Source organism: the organism of the source record quoted next, unplaced genomic scaffold, assembly GCF_019419815.1.
Source record: "Pyrus x bretschneideri cultivar Hongxiangsu unplaced genomic scaffold, Pyrus_bretschneideri_v1 Contig4, whole genome shotgun sequence".
NCBI classification, from domain to species: domain Eukaryota; kingdom Viridiplantae; phylum Streptophyta; class Magnoliopsida; order Rosales; family Rosaceae; genus Pyrus; species Pyrus x bretschneideri.
The window spans coordinates 11,855,928-11,875,190 of record NW_025999723.1 but is presented as its reverse complement, the minus strand read 5'-3'; the positions used below and the strand labels follow the sequence as shown (position 1 = coordinate 11,875,190).

At 36.1% G+C, this 19,263-nt stretch overlaps 1 long non-coding RNA gene across 1 annotated transcript; it reads right to left on the bottom strand.

Annotated features, from left to right (window-relative positions):
* Window positions 1-14,738: 14,738 nt before the first annotated feature.
* On the bottom strand, window positions 14,739-17,299 carry LOC125468968. Its single transcript, XR_007251306.1, has 4 exons — window positions 16,145-17,299; window positions 15,935-16,046; window positions 15,561-15,806; window positions 14,739-15,286 (listed from the first exon to the last, which is right to left on the bottom strand). It is a non-coding gene; the product is annotated as an uncharacterized LOC125468968 (long non-coding RNA).
* Window positions 17,300-19,263: the final 1,964 nt, after the last annotated feature.

Sequence of the window (19,263 nt, the reverse complement as noted above, 5' to 3'; positions counted from 1 at the left end):
ATAATGTTAGCACATAAATTAACGTTAACATGTGAAGTGCAAAAGAATCTATGAAGAATCTTACTTTAAGAGAGTCCCTTTACCACTTCTTTTCAAATAAATATTATTCACTTTCTATGGATTGGCATATTCAACCCACATTGCTTGCGGCCAAAGAAAACTCACATTTCCCACCAAGTTACCCAAATGGTTGCCGCAGCATGTGTCAGGTAACTAATAATTGCACCCTCCTAAGCGTTATAAAGTATATACTACAAAATCAAAGAAAATAAAAAGTGGTTTTCCCCAATCTGTATAAATGTAAAGATTATTGTTTCTTGGCTATCAAGTAAAATGAAGAAGCGTATTCAAAACGTACCAAAGGGTGTTGCATACCAGCTGGATACAAGTGGAGGAAAGAAAGAAAATCAAGGGATCCCTATTGGCTACTGTAATCAACAATTCTTCTCACAACATCGACTACAATTAGGATTCTCTATAGATTTTAACAGATATGAAGTTAGAAAATTGTGGAAAACAAATACAAATGATAGTGCTAGAGAGACCAAATTGTTAAACTAAATTTGCTAACCAAATGATGTGTCGCCAATAGGAAATAAACATGTTAATCAACACTTAAGTAATAATCTAATTATCAGCATCCATATAATTTGGTTTACAAAATTTGGTATAAAAATTTGATCCCACTAACATTACCCAATACGATATTGATGACACTAATGTTCAAGTTCGGTCAAGAGACCCATTGTAATGCTCAAAGAAGGCCATGTCTGACGCATGCACCTTCCTGCCTGCACAACTGAAGAATAACACTCAACATGTTCAAGTCATTCGTATATATGCAACTACATGTATACATATGTGTGCTTTATATTGTCCCTTATAAATCAATCAACCTCAAACTTTTGAAGTCCTAGAGGGGTGAAGACTATTTTTAATTACAATTTTAGTGACAAAATTGAAAGGCCCTTGTAGTTATTTATGAATGTGGTATGAGTGTGTCAGTTAATGTAATTAAACATAGAAATGAGAAATTATGCCTCAGCTAGCTGCATGGATCCTAATTAACATGTACCATCACTTCACAATCACATGCCGATATCAAAGTTTGCGAGAGAAAGAAAAAGAAATCGATAGAGGAGAAAATACATCAATCTTTTCATAGACTTGCAAGTTGCAAGCAGCCATCAAGGATTAAATTCCCTCAATTCTTAAGAATTGTGAACCAAACACAATAACTTACTTGAACTGGTATGCATGTGAATTTTCACATATTAATTTAAGAAAATTGAAAAAAAAGATTCGGTTTATATCCATGATTTTGTTTTAACACAACCAACCAAAAATCAGCTTCCATTCACTAGTAGAAAAAAATAGCTAGCGCGACGATATTTTGCCCGACAAATGATAATTCGTCGCACAAGACGCACTTGCATGACGGAAAACAACATTTGTCGTACAAAATAGAAAGGATAGTTATATAAAAAAAATAAAAATAAAAACCTTGCACGACGAAAATATTCGTCGCGGAAGAATACTTGGCGTGACGAATAATAGTTGTCGTCACTTAAAGTCAGCAAGAAAACGCGGGGTAATTTTATTTGGTGTGAAATACCTGCATGATGAAAATGGGGCATTTGCGTGACCAATGCTTCGTCACACAAGTTCCAGTCAGTTTTGACCATTTAATGCAGGTGAATCAGGTGAATCAAAGAGGAATTATCACTACATTTAATATAGATGTTTGTGCGACAAAGCCTTCATCGCACCAAGATCCTAACTTTGCTATAAATAGGCGCTTATGCTATCCTTATTCTTCACAATTCTGTTTTCCTTATTCTTCACAATTCTGTTCGTGTTGAGATGGTGAATAAAAACAACGATGAGAGTGTGCGCGACGCTAACCCGCATGATTTGAGGGAGCATTTTGAGTTTGCTCATGCGATTGCTGTAGCTATGGGAAATAATTGTCCCACTGCTGAGTGGCGTTCTTAGAAAGATGTGCTCCGAATGTGAAGAAGGCTGATGGATAAACTATTAGTAAGTATATTGTTGATGGATCAATAATTAAGGTTGTGAAATTTTTAGTTATATGTTGGAATTAATTGTTTGCATATATGTGTAACAGTGTAAGTATGTTTTTGATGATGAACTGAAAGAACAATTGATGAAGTTGCTAGAGGATGTGTTGGAGGAAGGTTACAATCGGTGGCGTTATGAAGTCTTGTGGAATGGACCAGGATCGTCCAAATAGTAGTTTAAAATTTATGTTTTGTATGACAATAATTAAATTTAAGGTTTTCTTTAAAAATTTTTTAATTTTTAATTTTTTTAATTTATGTATTTGGACTTAATTAGGTTTCAATTCCTACTGTGTTTTTTTATTGAGACCTAATGTAAGCACCGTAGCTATCCTTAGTTTATATGTGGTTTTAATCTTCAATGAATATCATACTTATGCTAAAAATAATTGTATGGATTAAGGAATTAATTATTTGTAGAATAAATATTTAAGGTATTAACTATTTGTAGAATAAGATTTCAGGTATTAATTATTTATAGAATAAATATTTAAAGTATTAATTAATTTTAGAATAAATATTTAAGGTATTAAATAATTTGTGAATATTTGTTTGTAATTATAAAGTTTACGTAAAAATGGATATCTATCTATGTTTACGTAAATTTTATATTACAATCATTTCATTTGTTGCGCAATATTTTGTGCAACGATACTTTCGTCGCTTAAGATGTCATTGCGCAACGAACACAAAGTGTTTGTCTCGCAAAGGACGATCAGACTGCGCTCAAACCTTCCCATTTCTTGCACATTTATGATGGGATTTGCGCGACGAACATAAGATTTGCCCGACGAATGGGTTCGTCGTGCAAAGGTATCCTAGTGCTATATAAACGCATTTTCAGAACCCTAAGATTTAAAAAAAAAAAAAAATTGTTTCAAAAAGAATGGCCAATTCTGGAGAAGGTTCCGGCAAAAAAACTTATAGTGCAATCAAAGAAGTATCGACGGAAGTAAGTGCCGTACTTTGGAGGCAAAAATATGGCTGAGGCGTACGCCGAATTTGTGTATGACATTGGGAATTTGGTTTGGAGGGATTGTTCTGCCGAGTTTGAGTCTTGGAAAAAGGTCCCTGAGGAGTTGAAGAAGTTCATGCTGGAGGAGTTTTCGGTAAGTTTGTAGTGAATAATGAACAATTATTTTCGTTAAAACGTAATATTTTTTAAATTACTAATTTATTGTATTGGCATTAATGTAGGTTCATTGGGATATTGATGAAATAGATGAGAAGCAACAGATTTATATGGATGGGCTTTTCAAGCAGCGGTTCTGGTAGTGGAAGTTTGATATGTTGTGGGCAAGGGAGGATTGAGGTTGAGGAGGGTTTTTTTTTTCTTTTTTTTTTTTTTTTTTTTTATAAATAAATTTTGTGGACTTTATATTAAATTTAATAAATAAATTTATGTTATATGGATTAGTATTAATATCTAAATTAATTATAATTTCTATTTGAGATAGTCAATTTGTTAATTAATTTAATGTTTAATTAGGTTTGAGTTTTTGAATTTATAATAAAGTAAAAATTTATAATACATACAAATAAAACAGAAAAAATAAAAAAAAAATAAAAAATATACATTGCGCGACAATACAAGTTTTCGTCGCACAATTTGTTGAAAAGAATAAATTGTAAAGCAAAGAAAATAAAATAAAAAATGGTAAACTTGCGCGACGAACAATTCTTTTTTTTGTCACACAAATATCATTTGCACGATAAGATCTTGTTCGTCGCGCAATTTGTTGAAAAGAATAAATTGTAAAGTAAAGGAAATAAAATTAAAAAATGGTAAACTTCAGCGACGAATGATTCTTATTTTGTGACGCAAATAATATTTGCACGACGAAGACTTTCTTCGTCACGCAAAATCATTTATCCAAAAGTGAACTTTTTAATCTGGATTCAGACATATGCAAAGGCAAACTGCAAAAAAAATTGCAGATTATGCCTCTGCACTCATCCCTTTGATTTTGCGCAATCCAACATCCATCATTTTCATTTTCTCTCTATTTCATTATCTAATACTCCCTCCATCTTCTTGTCTAGGTTGATCAAGTTATTTCGGTGTGTCTAGTAAGCGTTTTTTGTCGTTATTGTAAAAGTATTAATGTAAATTCATACTAACGTTATTAATTTCCTTGTTTATAGGGATATTGTGTGTGATTAGCGACTGGTGGAAAATGATTGAGAAGGTATTTTCTTCATTTTATTTTTAAAAAATATAAAATTAATTAAATTATGTTGAACTTAGTTTGTTATGTTTATATTGTGTTGTGAAATTATATTTATATTATGTTGTTCAATTTGTACATGACGTACAAATATGTTTTGTGATGTACGGAGTTAATTGAAATTAACTTTATACTTGTTTTTTATTTTTAGTAAAACTTAGTTTCCCGTTTGAGGATTCGTTGGATTTCGCGCATGGATGCGAAAGCATGATTGCGGTCCAATTAATTCTTGAATTGTCCCATTATTTGGACAATTTGGGAATGCACAGTTATGACGCGTAGTATATGGTTGAAGGATTAGGTTTCGGTTGTGGAGATTTCGGTGTCATCTCTATACGTTCTTCGGGTGGTACATAAGTTTTTTATATCTACGTCGTACACCTGAGGAACTGTATCGAGATACTGACGAAATTCATCCATGTCGAAATCTAATATGATGTAACCATAAATTACGTTAAATGACTATGCATTTCCGAATGGAATAGGGCCCTTACCAAAGGCATAAGGTGGCATTATGATTTTGTATGAAGTTGTGATTGTTGTATTGTGATTGTGGTTCCAAGAATTATGGACATGAGGCGGATACAGAACTCGAATAAATGCGCGGATGAATGCTTGGATGGAATCGAGGATTTTATTGACTTTGCAGATACACATAACTCTGGTGCAACTAGGATCCGGTGTCCTTGTAGGAGGTGTAACAACACGTTGAGGGAGACAATTGAAAATGTTCGATTTCATTTAGTAAGGAATGGAATGATTAAGACATATAATACTTGGAACCATTATGGGGAACAATTTGACAATGCTTCGTCTTCAAACGCCACAAGAATGGACAATGTTGAACCTATTATGGATCCTAATGAGCAAGTCATGGATATTATAAATGATGCTTTTCCATTTGCATCGACAAACACCTATCAGGAAGGGAAACATGACGTGCCTACACCAATGGACAATGCAGAGTTCGAACAATATGAAAAACTATTAAAAAATGCCAACCAAGAGTTATACCCAAGATGCGAGGGCTTATCCGTTCTCACGACCATTGTGGAACTAATGCACAGAAAAAAATAAAGTATCGTATGTTGAACCAGTGTTTCAATTACTTTTTGGGTGTTTTCAAGAGAATGCTTTCGAAGGACAATTGTTTGCCGAAAGACCATAAACACACGCAAAAGGTGTTGAATGGTCTTGGATTGGGTTATGAAAAATTCACGCTTGCAAAAACAATTGTATTTTATTCTACAACGAGTATAAAACATTGGATAAATACCCTTATGCAATGAGTCGAGGTTCAAAATGACATCTCAGAATAGAACGACTAAGATCCCACAAAAAGACATGCGTTAACAGCCCTTGAAACCTAGGTTGCAACAATTGTATATGTCAACGCATACTGCCACAGACATGAGATGGCATAAGGAAAAATGGGTAGACGACGATGTGATGTGGCATCCTGCAGATGGGGAGGCATGGAAAGAGTTCGATTGAACATTCCTCAAGTTTGCTGCTGATCCCCGAAATGTTAGATTGGGACTTGCCATTGACGGATTCAATCTGTTCGGGGTTCTAAACCAACACCACATCACTTGGCCGATTTTCATATTCCCATATAATTTGCCGCCTTGGAAATGCATGAAAAAAAAAAATATTATGATGACTCTTTTGATAACTGAGGATCCTAGTAGGTCAATCAATGTTTACTTAAGGTTGTTGGTTGATAAGCTAAAGGATTTATGGACAAACGGTGTGCGCATATACGATAAGCCCACAGGGAAGATGCTTACTTTAAGGGCAGCAGTTATGTGGACTGTGAATGATTTTCCCGCATATGCAGTGGCTTCTGGGTGGAGCATTACAGGTTATATGGCATGCCCTGTATGCAAGGATGATGTAACATCTGGTTGGCATGCTAGAAAAGTGTGTTACCTTAGTCATCGAAGATGGTTGCCATGGGACCACGAGTGGCAAGAAAAGGAAAAATAATTCGACGGGAACATATAACATCGCCTCATACCTAGAGAATGGTCCAGTGATCAGATTTTGGAACAACTTAACCGTTTAGATTTTGCTCTGTTCGAGAAAACAGTGACTCGGACTAGACCTTCTACACATATGAACTAGACGCACAAGCCTATGTTTTTTGAGCTCCCATATTGGTCGAAACTAAAATTGAGACACAACCTCGATGTTATGCACGTTGAGAAAAATGTCTTTGACACATTGGTGGGCACGATTCTAGATATCAAGGGTAAGACAAAGGACATGATCAAAGCTCGTCTTGATTTGGAAAGAATGGGCATACGAAGAAGTTTATGGATGAATAAGGACAGTGGTAAAGCTAGAAGGGATCTTGCGTTTTTTTTCCATGAAACCAAATGACAAAAAAGAGTTTTAAAGTTTATATCGTCTGTAAAGTTTCCCAATGGGTATGCTTCTAATATCGCGCATTGCGTGAATGTTGACAAGGGTAAATTTGCTGGACTAAAGAGTCATCACTGCCATGTGTTTATGCAATGCCTACTTCCTGTGGGTATTCGACACCTATTGGCGGAAGATGTAGTGAAGCCAATCATGTTGTCCAGATTTTTTTCCCAACTGACGGCAAGAGTGTTGCGAAAGACGGACATTAATCAATTGCATCATGACATTGTCCAAGTCCTATGCAAGTTTGAGATGATATCCCCTTTAGCTTTCTTCACAAGTATGATCCACGTGATGGTTCACTTGCCCTAAGAGGCATTGTTGATTGGTCCTGTCAACTATCACTAGATGTATCTAATAGAAAGATATATAATCCTTATCATTTGTTTATGCATCATTAGCCCACACTTGCTAATTTGTATCGTTTTATTTTGACAAGCTTCTTGGGGAGTTGCAAAATGTGTACGCAACAGGGCGAAGCCCGAATAATCAATTATAGAGGCTTGGGTTCAATATGAGTCTCTTACTTTCCGTGGAATGTATTTAAAACATGTGGAGATGGCTTTCAATCATCCTCAGTACAATTTCGACGAGAGTGTGAGAAAGGAGAAGCTTTTTGTTTTTGCCCAAAACGCATGACCCTTTGGAGATCCTGTACGAAGAGAGTCGTTTTCCAAAAATGACATGGAGGTAACGCATTGGTCCGTACTGAGCAATTATGATGAGATAATGGCATACTTAGATGAGCATGAAGAGATGATGAAGCAAGAACATCCATCATATTTTTATGCCAAGAAACACCGAGAATTGTTTCCACAGTGGTTTCTTGAATATGTAAGTTATAAGTGTTTTGTATTTGACATATATATTGTAGCATTTAATTTATGAAATTAATATGTGAATGTTTTTGTATAATATTAGGTGAATAAATTGAAAGCATCGAATTCCCCCACTTACAGTGAAGAGTTATATAACTTGGCGTTTAGCCCGATTCGCGCAGAATTTTTCTCGGGTTGCCATGTTAACAGCGTTAAGTTTTTGGTGACTACACGAGATGACAAGTTGTGTACGCAAAACAGCGGTGTCCATGTCCCAGGTGGAGGCGAAAGTACGGACATTGATTTCTATGGCAAACTAACAATTGTAGTGCAATTGCTTTACAAAGACCGATACCAAGTTATAATGTTTAAGTGTCGATCGTTTGATACAAACCCAAATAGGCAGGGAAGTGTTAAAATTGACCATGGCTTACTATCTATGAACATTAACAGAACTTGGTATGATGACGACCCTCACATTTTGGCAAACATGGCAAAACAAATTGTATATCTAGATGACCCTAAAGTCGAGAGAGGTTGGAAAGTTGTTCAGATGATGGATCAGATGAACGTGTATGCTATACAAGAACAAGACCCAACTGACTGCAACGTCGACAACATCATTGACCAACGTTTAGAATCTTTAATGGAAAATGATGCGGAAACACTTCGAGATACAAATCTTATCCAAGAACCGTTTCAGATACAAAGAGTGTCCACAATCGAAATATCGATTCAGTCAATTACAATTGACCTCGGTGATCTTCTACGATACGATGTTGCAGTGGGCCCGAACAACGACGGTGACGTAGTTATGGAAGAGGAGGATTGGGAGATCGAAAGTGATGATAGCGAAAGTTATTATAGTTCAGACGTTGAATAATGCAATTTATTTACGACTTGCCATGTAAAACATAGTAAATGAATTTTTTTGTAATTTAATTATCTTATGTCATATATAATTTGGTTTTATTTGAATAAATATAAATTTTAAAAAATTTACTTGGGTAAATTAAATTTTCAGCTTATTGCACGACGAAGAAAATATTATTCATTGCGCTAGTGGCATTTGCGCGACAATTAATTAGCATTCGTCGTGCAATGAGCTGAAAATTGGGCGCACATGAAAATAATTTGGTGAAAATTTAAATTTATTGAGCGACAAATATCTTGTATTCGTTGCGCAAGAAAGTTGGGATTAAACTGAATTTGCAGACACTTTTCCCCTCACCTCTTCGTCTTTGGTAAACTCCCTCCGACACACCCTCTCTCTCTGTCACCCTCTCCTCCTCTCGCCCCCTCATAGTCTTTCTTCCTCCCCTGACACACCCTCACCGTACCTCTCGGCCTCTCAACCTGTCCCCCTCACCCCCCCCCAACCCACCCCCCCCCCCCCAACCCACCCCCCTGGGGGCCCCTGCCGTTAACAAGGTAAATATTTCAAATTTTATTAATTTATTTCGATTTTTGTTTGGGGAATTAGGGGTTCCAGTTTATAGACCATTAGGTTAGAGAATTAGGGTTTCCAATTTTTCAGATTTTGGGGTTTACATTTTAGGGATTAGGGTTTACAATTTTTCATATTTTAGGGGATTCGGTGGTCCTAACAATCCCACCAAATCCACATAATTTTGTTAGATGGGTGAAGAATTATGGGATTAATTGAATGGGGTGGGGTGAATGTAGGAAGGATATGAAAACTCTTGATAAGATTGAGAACGGCGAATTGCCTTTAATGACTCTCTCTCCTTCTCTGTTTTTGGATATCATCAAACTCCATTTTGGCTTTTGTCAAAACTGCATTGCTATGAGCATGAACACATTTCATCTGTCTTTCTCTTCAATTGCCATGACTATTTAACTATTGGGATATCTTGGGAAGGTATTATGCTATATATATGCAGTTTTTGGTCATTTATTTGTCAAGAGTCTACAGATTGAGGGTACAAAAAACCCCACCCATGCATTGGGTCCTTAATGCGCTTTGATTTCTCCATCATTGCAATTATGATCTAACGACTAGAAGTATCCTAGAATTTTTGCTGAATCTGTTTTGGGTGCATGTTCAAAATGCAGTTTCATTGTGGTGACTGAAGTGTGGGTTCACATGAAAATGTCCGTTGTTTCTGTTTGCATTGCAAAGTTTGGATGGCAGTTTAAAAGATGCATCAACCTATTTTATTTGAATGAATTTGGCTTGGGATGAATCTATATTACTAGTAAAGAAAATGGAAGAGTTAGTTTCATGGTCAAGGGTATGTGTGTTGCTTACTTATACGTAGGGGTAGGGCTGGGCACATATGCGAATGAAGTTGGTTTTGAAGGTGCTTTTCACTTGTGAGTTGTGTATAATTCCATGGATTATCTTCTATTCTATCAGATTTTGAGATTAGTCTTGGCAGAAAAGAACAACAGACACCTTGATGTGTCTAAAATTCCGTAATAGGTTTTCCATCTTGGTCTCTTTATATACATTTTATCTTAGTTCTCAGTTCTTCTTCTTTTTTTTTTTTTTTTTTTGAGTACCAGATTCCCGAGTCTCATACCAACTTAATGAACCCAATCAATATTTTGGTCATCTAAACAAATTTAAAGAAAAATGTGCACTAGGGAAAACTGTCTAGAATCCAGATTCAAGTAGTGCAATGAGCGAAATTTATTTTGTCTCCTAGTACCTATATACTTTTGTTTTCTTGTTGTTTAATTGAATGGGGAAATGCATATAGGTAAGTGGATTGGTTTTTTGTTTCTCCTTTAATGAAATGCATATAGGTAAGTGGATTGCTTTTTGGTTTCTCCTTGAATGAAATGCATATAGGTAAGTGGATTGGTTTTTGTTCCTCCTTTAAGGAAATGCATATAGGTGTAGATGCTTTTATGGTTTAATTGTCTATTTGATGTTTAATGGTATATATATGGTTCAAATGCTTGATTTAGTTATGTGTGGGGTTAGTGTGAGTGATATGCCACATAATTTGGCATGTGATGGGATTCATGGATACTGATTGAATTTTTTTTTCTTCTAATTGTGCAAACACCAAACCTTATTAGAAGTCATAAGGCGGTGACGACTGCACCCCGTTCGCCTCACCCGGCTCATCCGTCAGCTACCATTGCTCCTGCATAAATGAACCACTTGCTAGTTGGTCCTATGGTCTCCCGGGCACCGGCATAATTAACCTCATCAATGGCGCTACCTGTAAGCAACATACGTGGTCACCGTCGCCCCCGCACGCTCGACACACCATCGACATCCATTACTGATGTGTCGGGGTCACATCAAGGTAAAGATTTCCTTGAACTGTAGCTGCTTTGGACCAAAACATGGGCGTAAAGTAGAACCTGCCATTCCAATTTTTCTACGAATCTTTGTTCATAGTGAAAATATTTATTTGTTTTTCATATACAAACAAATAAATATTTTGTTCAAATCTAGAGTTCCTTTTCAATACAAATAACACTGCTTTGGGTTTTGGTAAAATTTTTGTTCAATTTTTCTACTTAATTCCGAGTTTTACTAGTTTAAGTTTGTTCAAAAATTTGACCTCCAACTGCTCTAAGTTCGATCGTTAGTTATTTAGGTAAGTAGAAAGAAAATGTGTAAAGCGGACGTATCATTGTGCTTTTCAAATGCATATGCTTCCTTGAACTAAAAGTAATTGTTGTTTACTTATGCAAATTGCGGAGTTGGATTATATTTACATTTTGTAATAGTGCATACAATGTCGGCAAAAGTACAAACCTTATAAGGAATACCAAATATGAAATATGATAACAATTTGGTTAACTTAGTTTTGTTATTTTCGGTTCAGTTTGTTAAGTTATTTCATTTATGGATTAAACAGTTATTATATATATATTGTTTATTGTTATCATCGTTATGAACCTTTTATTAAACAGTTGTGATCATTCTGTTGGATACTATATATTGTTTATGTTATTTTCAGGTTTTAGGAAATGTTTTAATTATAGGGAGGTTATGCCGAAATTTTAGTAGGATTTGTTATTAGTTTTGAGTTAACATTAATTTTATATTTCTTTGCAGCCAAGAGGAACACCCAGGGACCTTGTCGCCAGTTAAAGACAACGAAGATCACCCGGGTGAACAACGACCGTATCAGTATTGGATACGACAAGCGGCATCAGGCTGCACCAACAGCGGAGTAGCATAGCACATTGGGCCACGACATTGGTCATGTCACTCAGACCTATTGCCTTATGAAATGGAAGTCTTGGAAGGTGATGTCAGACAAGATGAGGACGCAGGTGCGCTCACAGTTGTCGGTAAGTATCCTACCTTTTAGTTGTTTTTCCTTTAAATTTTATATATTTATATTACTTAATGTATGTAATTAATTTGTTACATTATAGACGAACTACAATTTAAAGGACATTAACAACGAGTCATTGCTGTACATCAACAGGCTCTTTCCTGAACGGTACAAACACTGGAAGAGCGACATGGACCAATATTTTCAGACATTTGATGATTCGCAGGTCACTCTTAAGGAGGGTTGCCCGAAGGAGTTTGAGGGTTGGGAGGATAATTGGGTGGGGCTCTGCGGTTATTTTCAGGAGCTTGGCTATGTGGTATTTTTTTTATATTAAGTTTAAAATTATTATATGTTTTTTTACTAATGTTTATTGATTTTTTTTTTATATTTCATTTCAATTTGAACTAATACGTTTATTTTTTGTATAACAGAAGAAGGCAAAAGCTAACAAGAGCAATAGGGACAAGAAGACTCTTCTCCACCATTCCGGTTCGAGGCCCTTCTCATATAGGATGGAGGCGCGGTGGCCGGGTAATAATAAAAGTTTTTTATATTCAATTTTATGTCATTAATATTATTATTTTTTTTCGTACTAACATTTTTCTTCTCTTGTTCTATTCAGGGGGTTCAAATTTCCCGGAGATCGATGTCTTTAGCGACATTTATGTTCGATCCTGGGGATGAGTTGGGCGAGTCCCTTCATGTAATTATTCTTTAATTTTAATTATTATCTTACGCATTCAAGTTTCATCGTTATTATATGAATGTTTTAATTAATATTTTATGTTATATTACACAGACGACGATGATAGAGAAGAGGCAGCTGGTTCTTCAGGAGTTCGCCTCCAACTTCCTCTTAATACTTTGCTCGAGTTTGTGGATCCCCTAGAGGATGCATGTTTCAAATCCTTACGGAGACCTTAGATCAAACTCTCGAGCGAAGGCCAGGGACATATTGTAGGGGGATGGGGAATGCCCGGCGATGGAAACTTAAAGCCCCTTCATCATGGCAGTCAAATAGTCAGGTGACAGCTTTGATAGCAAAGGTGGCCAACCTTAGGACTAAACTCGCCTCGTATAGGAGCCAGATGTCACAGCTTGTACAGGCCCTCAGTCAATTTGGCATTCGTCACCCGGATTGACGTCCCCTATCGACCTCGGAGCCCCTCCAACCCGAGCATGGCCACACCTCTGCCCCTTCGACCTCTACCCATGTCGACAACCTCGAGACTTTGCAGCCGCCTTTGCAAGACGACCACGTAGATTATGTTGCATTATTTTCTTAGATTTTTACTTCCTTACTTTTTAAACATTTTTCTTGTACATAGTACATACATTTGTATTACTTTTTAAATATATTATTTTTCTCTTCATTACATTTCTTAATTGCAATTTAATTTTATTACCGGAAAAAAAAAAGCAATTTATTTTTATTACAAATTTTTTTTAAAAATTAACATAAAATTAAATTTAAAACTTTTTTTTTTTTTTTTTTTGCGCGACGAAATCCTTCGTCCCTCAAAACTCAAGCAACAAACAAGGTTTCGTCGCGCAATAATCAATTGTCGCCGTGCAAAGTTTAGAGAGACGAACAATAGTCATCCCACGTATGTATCCTGGTATTTTGTGCGACGAAAACATTTGTTCCTAAACATTTTGTGCAACGAAGGGTAAACCGTCGTGCTGTGTTTTTGCGACCAATGATTATTTTCGTCGTGCAAAGTCTTTCTTCACGATCTTTGCACGACGGATTTTGTGCGACGAAGTTTATGTCGCGTTGAAGTTTGTGCGACGAAAATGCACTTTGTGCGACCAAGTTTCGTTCGTCGTGCAAATAGTAAAACGTAGTAGTGATTAGTCTCAAAGTATGTTAACAAGTTACATATATTTGAACAAGATGTTTACTGTACTCAATTCTCAAGTCATATAAAGTACGCCAATTGAATAACAGTGGTGAATATGTGAATTGGAAATTCAAACATTATCCACAAGAAGTCCACATATACCGCAACAAAATGGTGTGGTACAACAAAAGAGCATACATATTCTAGAGATCGTCAGAGTTTTGATAATTGAAATCCATGGTCCTGGACATTAATCTTAGGGTGATGCAATCGTGACTGCCGTTTACCTCCTCAACCGTATGCCTTATGGGGTTTCAAATTTACACTCGCAAATTCAGGCCCTTCCACTTATGGTCCATATAACCATATGTCCTAATGCTCAATCAGATTTTTGCGCATGTAGATTTTGTTCACCTTAACAAAAATCAACCTAATAAGCTTGACCTGTAGGTAGTGCGTTGTATCTTTATCGAGTATATATGCTACTGATCAAAAGGGGCTACTAATGTTATCATCCACCAACTAAACGGCACGATACTATCTGACACTTCCAAGTTTGATCAGGAAATTTGTTTAGTTGGATCCTAATCACCAAGCTTTAGCCAATATAAAGAACATTGTTGGCTTTATGTGAAAAAGTTGAGCTTAGAGGAGAAAAGTCAAATTTTCTATTCAGAAGAGTTCAACTCGCACTATTATCTAGTGATATTTCTTTTGAATGAAAAGTCTTGTGTTTAACTCTCGTGAATGAGGGGCCACTTAATACTACGGTCTAGTGGTATTCCTCTTCACTAGTAAGTGAGGGGTCTTAGGTTCGATTCTCGCCAAATACGAATTTAAACCACATCATTATGGTTATTCTATTGTGTGGTTTTGCCAACTCCCCCACCCTATTAACTATCTTTTGTTCAAAAAAAAAAAACTCTCGTGAATGATGTGTTTGATACTAAATTATCATAGTTGACCTATTTTGTGCTTAGCTCAAACTATTAATGTAAAATATTATTACATTAATTAAGAAAAACAGAAAGAAACAAACAAGTAAAATAGTTTTTTTTTTTTTAACTTAAAAATTGAAAACTGAGGAGAAATGGTAATAAATTAAACTTGTCACACGCTTCTTAACTCTGTAACTTTTGTTGCAGAATGGGAGGAGGCCAATGCTCCTATCTACACTAGCACTAAAGTAGTGGTATGAGGTACCTCCGCCTCATCAGAATTACTAGGGCTCCACAAATGTCCGCAGTTGGAAACTATAGCTTGCAAGTCCATAGCGCTGAGAGCAAAACCTTGTACCTTTGTGTGACATTTCACATTTTCCGTCGAGAAAGGAAGGTCGACAAAGGAGAGGCTGCTACTGTGGGATGTTGCCCAACTCAGAAGTTCTTCGGCTCCATAAATATAACCTTTCTGAAGGAATTGCTTCATCTTTCCGATCTGCTGACTTCTGTCAGTAGTCGAGTAAACCCACACAGTGCCTTAAGTAACGAAGAGAATGCTATCAAATGGTTCTCCCATCCGACGGATGATTTTATCCTGAGGGTAGACCACTGGCTTGAGATAGTCACATATCATTTTCAGAACTTTCTCATCCATATTTTTACGCCTTGGTATCTGCATAGTAGCGCTTACAATATTAATAAACTGATCAATAATATGTGCGTGCGTGCGCGTGTGTGTGAACTAAGAAGGCAATGCATGAGGTGCCAAGGGACAATCGTTTGAATGATCATATCATACAAAAGTTCATTTTTCTTGATTAGGCGGCACCTTCTTCTTTTAATTTTATTTGGTTTGATTTCCCTCTTAAGAAAGACTCCCTGCCTATAGATATGTGTGTGTAGAGAGAAAGAGGAGAGACGAGTTTGAGTTTTATCGAGGAACATACTGCCATCATTCGATTCATGAAGAGAAAACGCTTTAGATTTCGCCCGGTACGCCGTGGAAGCAGAGAGAATAGATTCTCGACATCTGCATCTTTGTCTAGTTCAATTGCTTGTTTTATGTTTTTTATGACTTCTTTCTCCAAATGTTGAGGGAGATTATTTTTGAAGGCCCACAATCTTAGACCTTCCTCTATGATCTTCAGCTTCGGTTCTTGCACTTTTTTTTCCTCCTCCCACAGTAGACAATTCTGTTTTCACAATAAAAAGAACATACGTAATTTGGGTCAATAAAACCCTAATTTCACAACTCTAACCCTACCTATGCGTCCCTCAGCGGGAAAAACAATTCACGTAGGGAAATCGATCGATAACCAACCTGTACGTTTCCAATAAGATAAGAAATTAGTAGCAACCCAATAGTGGAAATCAGAATTGCAAAGAGGCTCTCCCAAACGTACGAACTTGTTTGCAGACTGGTGCCAAAATTACTGCCAAACGGAAAAAAAAACTAGGGCTACTCAAGACATCAATACTATATTGAATACTCTGGAACGTCATAAAATTTTCGTTAGCTCAAAAAGCAAACCTTAGATTTAGGAGACCCCATCACCAAGAGTAAAAGAGCTTTGTCAAAAAATTTATCGGTCCGGTGTTACCAGACTCAATTCCGTTGGAAAACATTCCAAAATCAAATACCGTAGAATTTATGGGACTTGTGGGACAGAATTCAGTAAGCAATGTTGTGATATTGATTGGAACATTGTCATCGCAATAGAAACTTGGTTTACATCCTGCAGTATTTCTGCATGCCTGGTGCCAACAATCTGTTTCTCGTTGAATAGAGAAAAGGTACCAAAAGGCTCCAAGTATCTGAAAAAATCGCCAACAAACTATATGGTTAACCAATAAAAAGTGTACCACACCGAAGGAGAAAAGTAACAAAAATAGATCATCAAGAAAAAGAAAGGTATAAAGCTTAGAAAAAAAATATCAGTTAGGTAAATTGATATCCAATACTCCAATCGGCAAAAAAAGAGTAAATAGTGGGATGGTACAAAATATTTTTTATGATATTTATCCTAAGGGTTGAGAATTTGAAATAAGCTATAAATAATAGATCATTGATAATAAGTTGTTGTCACACAGTCTATACAAATCAGATCTGAAATTTCTCAATTGTAGTGCTAACAAATGTTTGAATTCTAGTCCAAGCTAAATCATTCATAAAAAGGAGATTATATTTACATATCTTAAATTATTTCTCTCATATTTTTTTAATTTTTTAATATTTTTCTATCAAGTGTTAATAATATATAAAAAATATTAAAAAATTAAAAAATTGTTAAAGAAGTAATTTGTAATGTGTAAATCTGTCTTCCTAAAACTAACATGTGACAACAGTGACATGAAGCTTATGACATCGAGATTAATTGTTGGACCATGTGGTTGGTGCTCTTATCAAGCTTATGACAGCAATCTTATGAGATGTGACATATGCAGCAAGCTTCTGAGATTGGTGGACCATTCATAAGATAACATGTGATATCTGACAGCAAGCAAATGCCGGCCATTATGGGGGTTCTGGTAATTTAATAGTAAAGATTCTAAATTGACATTCAGTGTTACGGTATAGTGGTATTTCTTTTTGCTTAGAAATGAAAGGTTTTAGGTTCAAATCTCGTGCATGGCAAATTCGATACCAAATTAAGCTGTTCATTGTGTGGCTTAATCAAACTCCGCCTACCCTTAATGTAAAAATATCGATGTATTAAAAAAAAGGGTAAATATCAGTTTACTACCCTTAAGTTTCGTGGTTTTCAACATTTGGTACATGAAGTTTTTTGTTTCAGAGTCATACCTAAAGTGTTTATTTTAGGACAGTTTCATATATCTGTTAGTCTGGCTGTTCAATTAGTCATTAAATGATGATGTGGCGCCCACGTGGACATGACTAGGCGCTGACAACTCTGATATGGAAGAAGAGGTGGCTGTGGGTGAGTGCACACCTGCCCATTCCCCTCTGTAGAAAAATCTGAGAGCACCCTCCATTCTCTCTGATTTCTTGGTGCACGACGATAGTCGTTTGATGAGTCGAACACGACAAATCGGAAACCCGAGGAACTTGGACCCAGATATGTGGGTACGGTTAATGGTTTGGAGCCAAATAAACCAGTTGAACCAGCCGGTGGGGAGATCGGGTCGGCCGAGTAGTCGAGTAATCTGGTGGTGGAGGATTCGTGCAATGGAAGTTCCGATTCGGTGGCTAAAGAAGCGGTGGGTATGGAGTCGGAGAAGGGGAACTCAGGCGAGTTGAGGGAATCGATGGCTAAGTCAAAGGGAGGGGAAGAAGGGACGAAGGAGAGTTGTGAAAGGTGCAAAGGTTGGGTGGTGCTCCCGAGGAGAAGGGAGGGAGAATGGAAGAAGGGTTGAGGAAGAAGACAGCTTTTTCTTTTTTTTTTTGTTTAATGTTTACTTTTTAATTTTTAATTATTTTTAATATCCATGTGGGACTCTTATTGATACGTGCTGCCCAGTCATTGTCCACTTGGGCACCATGTCATCAGTTAACGGAAGACTTAACAGTTTGACTAACAGATGTATTAGACTGTCCTAAAATTTACACTTTAGGTATGACTCTAGAACGAAGAAAACTTGATGTACTAAATATTGAAAACTACAAAACATGAGGGTAGTAAACAATCTTTTACCCTAAAAAAAAAAAAAAAAAAAAGCAAAGACCCTAAATTACTAGGTCAGCACTTTTCATTTAAAATTGAACAAGGCATTAGTAACCAGAATAGAAGCCATTAAAACAATGAAGAAAGTAGAAGAGATATGGATGAAACTTACATGACTAACAAGGATGTACAGAAAAAAATAGAAAGCACCTTTAATCCACACCGAAGTGTTTTTTCTAAACTTCCTATCCACCAGGTAAATTCCATAGAACATTGGCAAATATTGGACAAGAAGCAAGACATTCACAATCTTTATCTTATCCAAATATCTAGAGCCACCCATTTTGAAATAAACAGCTCCCATTAACACCTAAAAAAAAAAAAAAAAAAAAAAAAAAGACAAACTAATGAAAATGACTTGAAAATTTTGAGTTTTAACAATAAGGACAAAATAAAGAGTAAACTAAACAGTACCAAGATTGACCTTTTAGTGCAAAAATGTGGTTTTTTGTTAAAGTGAACAGTACTGAAAGCTTTTCGTTAAAATTCTCAAATAAATAATGAATTAGATTTTACTTTTTAACTTACAAATTTGACACACTTACTGATATAAAAATCTTACTTGTGGGATTGGAAGAACAGCGAGAACGTCAATTATGATGGAGGGCCATGACAACTTCTCAAATATTTTATGAAGACTTTCAAATAAATCGAAACACTTCGACTTCCAAGTAATTGCTTGTTCGTTGGGATGAGACTGGTGGTCTGGTGACGCTGATTTAATAGCTTGACGAATTTGAAGTGTAATATGCAGTATGTAAGTGATATCTATGAGTGATCGGAAAAGAAGAGCTAAAATCCTCAACTTCTTGTCCACTCCGAGGCACTTACTTTCGCCATCGATGATAGGAATGTACAAAAACAAGGGATCTATTGAGATTGCAACCATGCATGCAATTACAAATATCATATTCATCCATGGAATATTTTCTTCATGGTTTTTCTCCTCAGTGAGAGTAGAATTCAC